We start from the raw sequence: 5060 nt of genomic DNA on the forward strand, positions 1-5060 counted from the left end.
AAAAAAAAAAAAAAAAAAAAAAAAAAAAGGAGGAAGAGATAGATGGAGGGAAGGAGGGAGGAAACATAGAGTCAGCAAATTTAAATTTCTACTTTCTCCTAGTACAAAACAGAGTTGAAAAATGCACAGTATTTCTAAAGTAGCAACAATATTTTCTCTTTTTAACTATTTTGCTTTTTAAAGAATCTGTGATTCTTATTCCAGACTTAACAGCTCCCTAGACACATATAAATATAAATATGAAAGCACTATAATAAAATAAAAGTATACCTACAATTCTAGAAAGTATATAGATCAACATAAATAAAGCCACATTCTGATGAGTCTCACCAGAAGCCATATTCTGATGATTCTTAAATGTATCCTGGTATACAAATAGAAGAAACAAATTTTGTCCTACTGCTGCTTCTCTGAATGGACTATTAAATAATAATAGCTGTCATTTACTGGCTAACGTCTATATTCTAGGCACTAAACATACACATACACACTAAACACACACACACAGACAATTTTACTAAAGAGAAACTGGGGCTCAGAGGTTTTAAGTAAGTGGCCCCAAATCTGATACATAGTAGAGCTGGGGTTTGAACTCAGGTCTCTCTGACTCCAAAGTCCCCTGCCTCCAGTTACACTAATTATGGTTATCATTGCTATGAGCTATGGATGAAGTCCACGCTACACTTTAACACTTTCAAGATCCTGGGCAGGGTAGTATCAGTGAACATGCCTTTTTCGCTTATGATATTTTTAAGTTACATTGAGTTTATTAGGACATAATCCCATTGTAAGTTTGGGACCATATGTGTACTGAATTTCTATTCAGATGACAATAAAAGCAAACTTTCCACTATTCAGATATATGCTGAATGTAAAGCTATATATTTTAGCTCCAAACCTAGCAACTAAATCTCCTAAAGTAGTGGTTGCTAAGGTATAAATTGCAACCAAATTTATTCTATGGGATAGTTGGTAGCATGGAGTTGAGAGAAAGGCAGAGAGAACTATATTCTAGAAGCTGGGTTGGAGTTTAAGTGAAAGGTATTTCCTGAATCTTGAACTGGCACATAGTTGCCCTCAAAAAATATGGGAGGCCATATTAGAGATTAGTTTCAGTATGGGATTCATAGATGCTTACAGGCAACTGAAACCTTAATCACATTTAGGACACCTCTATCTATGGCCAAACATACTTCAATTTCAAAACAAATAATTTACACAGGAAAAGCATTGGAGATAGAACAGTTAAAAGTTCAAAGCTCACTTGAATTTTTAACATGAGTAGTATAATAAAAAAAAATTTCTTACCTTTTCTGTAAAAACTAGTATATAGCTGTTTGTTGTTTTCAAAACACACAAAAAAAATCTAACAAAAGTCAAAATGGATTGTGAGTTTGAGATTTTTTTTTAACTGTAATGAATTTGTACCTATAGAGTAAAGTCTCTAGAGCAATGAAGTCAATTGGAGAACCAGGGCAAAAAGAAGCTCATTTTTTCCTATATTGTGGAGTGCTGCTTCTTTCACTTACCTAGATGTTTGCCTCAAACCTCTATATTCTTCGATTGTGGAGACATGCCTACAAGCAAGTCTATAAAAATTAAGGGTCTATTTTTCAGGATATCTAAAGATAGTTCAAGGAAGTTTTCATAAATTATAATAAAACTCACAAGTTATGAAAGAAAGCTATTACTAGATAATCTCTGCAATTAGTTTACCTGAAGAGCTGAAAGCAACATAATCTTTTATTTATGTCAGCAAACTATGGGCAAAGGGTTAGAACAGAGGTGAGGAAGTAACTGGCATGCTGGGAAAATTGGTCCTGTTCCCACCTCTTGCTACAGGACCTGGGAAGAGTCAGTACTCAGAACATCAGCAGAATTTATGAAAAACTAGAGCCCATATCTTTATATCATGGAAAACAAAATTAATTGAAATCCGGAATGACCGCCCCCTTTCCATGAGTGAAAAAATCAACTGTAGGAAAGACAACTTTGATAGTATACAGTAAACTGTACCTGGGACAAACAAAACCCTCTTGTAAGCTAAGGATGGGAAAGGGTTATTATCAGACATTCCAAAGGGGGAGAGGGTCTGTGACACAGGTTAAGTTTTAAAGCATTCAGAACATAGGGAAAAAAATGTTTTAAAAGAACTATTTCTTTTCTCTTCAGTTGATAAGATCACTATTAAACTAGGTCTATTTCACCTGAAGAGGAGGATTCTAGAACAATTAATGACATCCTTTATGTAAATAAGACTGCTGAAAAGCTTTTCATTCTCCACTAAATTACAAAGTTCAAACAAGAACATATACAATTACAAGTATGTTTCCATTCAGTTGAATATGTATGAAGGCAAATTTTCCAACATGAGCATATCTAGGGTAGAGTTCTGAAACAGGATGCGTATGGAGCTTACAAAACTTTCCCATCCTCCGAGTTCCTAAGAATGAGTAGTTCTGGGTTATCTAATACACTTAACACATGCGGCCAACTGATGACAGACCTGTGGCAAATTGATACTCCCCAGGCGAAGAGAAGGCAAATGAGGAAATTCTGGTGTTGTCATGGCAATATGACTGATCATGACATCAGCAATTCCTAATTCCAAACTGTAAAGAGCACTCCCAGGATGCTGACAGCATATGAAAGATACTCTCTAGAACCACCCTTCCTCCCAATCGAACATTGGATCTAGTGACAAATATAATTATGTTTCAACCAGAGAATTATTGTTAAAATCCTGTTAGATCTTTCTGTTAGAGAAAGTGCTACAAGGAAGAAATATATAACTTCTGAAGACATCTACATTTTACAGACCTATTTTATATATACCACACATCTAGGCATAGTAAATATACAAAAATGTTAACCATTTATAAACTGGACATGGTGACACATACCTATAATCTCAGCAGTTCTGGAGGCTGAGGTAGGAGGATCACAAGTTCAAAGCAATGCTCAAAATAAAAAATAAAAAAGGCTGTGGGTGGCTGGGATTGTAATTCAGTGGTATAATGCTTGCCTAGCTAGCATCTGTGAAATACTGGGTTCAATCCTCAGCACCACATAAAAATAAATAAATAAAATAAAGGTATTATCTCCATCTACAAATAAAAAAATAATAAATAAATAAATAGTTAAATAAATAAATAAAGGGCTAGAGGTGTGGTTCAGTGGTTAAGCAGCCCCAGGTTCCATTCCTGGTACAATTGCTTGCTTTATTATGCAAAATCTCAGGAAAGGAGGCAGGGCATGAACCTTTTACTCCTACTTTTTTTGAAAAGGAAGATAGCCTCAGGTAGATTAGGCTACTTGACACAGATGGTGAAGCCCAGAAATACAGAATTTCAGGGTGGGAAAGAATTATTGAGGGTTAGTCCCTGCACCTGGCATTTAATAAGCATTTGCTAAATATTTCAATAATTCAGTGAGTGCTACTGTTTCTCCTTGGGCACCTCAACTAATAATAAATCCATTACCTCTATCCATATTTAGCCATATCTGTAAGAAAGTTCATTGTTAAACAGTCTTGACATCTGAAACTATCCATCAGTTCTACTCCAGTACTAGAATCTGACTTCTGTGTATTGTAATGTGCTTTTTTCTGTATTCTACATTACCATAAAAGTGAGCCTGAAAAATCTCATGAGATTGCTTAAACAGTTTACAAATCCCTAATGATTTACTTAACCTATAGTCCTGCATATGGCAGGTTTTGTTGAATGCATGAATGGTAAAGGAAGCTAGCTTTCTTACACATACAAACAGAAGGTAAAAATTACTGTTTTCACCCTCTTTTTCAAAACTATGAATATGCATGACTATAACCCTAGTGGTTTGGGAGGCTGAGGCAGGAGGATCGAAAGTTCAAAGCCACCTCAGGAACTTCGTGGAGCCCTAAGCAACTTAGTGAGAATCTGTCTCAAAATTAAAAATTAAAAAAAGGGCTGGGGATGTGGCTCAGTGGTTAAGCACCCCTGGGTTCAATCTCTGATACAAAAAAATAAAATAAAATAAAACACGAATACCTGAGTTACACCTAAATTAAACTGTGGTTAAGTTGGTAAAGAATATATTTTGCAAATTGCATTAAGCATAGTGAATTTGCATCCTAATCTTTGGATCACTTGGGATAATAAAAGGAATAGTAGTAAATGTTCCATTTTACATGTCACGTACATGACTAAGAAGAGATTCTGTTACAAAGTAGTTTTTTTGACCTCAATTGTTACTGTCAAAATATATCTTCTGACTTTATTTCTTGGGTAAAAGAGAATTGTCCTACTCATTTCTCTTCATTCAATGTCCTACAAATATTTAGATATTAACTGTGCATCACATGATCTGAGATGCTACTAATTGTACAATGCCTGAAGTTAGAGAGATGCTAATGTTGAAAAAGTAAAATGACAGCAATTATAAGACATCATAAATTATAAGACATACCCCAGTTTCAAAGACGCTGAAAAGTGAAAAAGGTGAGTCGTAGAATCTATGAAGTGTGGCATTCAGGTGCATAAACACGCTGAATCAAAGGCACACACACGTCTTTTTCATTCATAACTTAAGCTATGGAAATAAATTTTGTCAGACACTCATTTTTAACCTTCCTAAGAACACAGAGCACTAAGTGGTTACAAGTAAATGAGTCACACACTTAATTTTTCCAAGGAGATCTGACAGTAGTGGGCACAGTCTCCAGGAGGCAGAATAAGAAACTTTCCCCTAATCTCGCATAGTCATCCATCACAAGGGAGCACGCTGAGCTGTTTGTTTCCCTCTCTGGCCTTCTCCCTATAACCACATCACACAACACCTGTTGTGTTTTATATATACAGTGCATTTTTATAATGAGAAAGACTAAAGAGAGATGAATATAAATCTGACTTCACTACAGTTCTTGCTTTAAAAGTTGTCAGTTGCATACATAACTCCCCGCCCCGCCCCGCCGACACACACACACACACACAAGCACACTCAAAAGATCAGCAATTAGTACTAGTTGGAAACAAAGCATCAATTCCAATATGAGTCTTACAGACTTCCATCCTTTCACA

Source organism: Marmota marmota, unplaced genomic scaffold (assembly GCF_001458135.2).
Source record: "Marmota marmota marmota unplaced genomic scaffold, marMar, whole genome shotgun sequence".
NCBI classification, from domain to species: domain Eukaryota; kingdom Metazoa; phylum Chordata; class Mammalia; order Rodentia; family Sciuridae; genus Marmota; species Marmota marmota.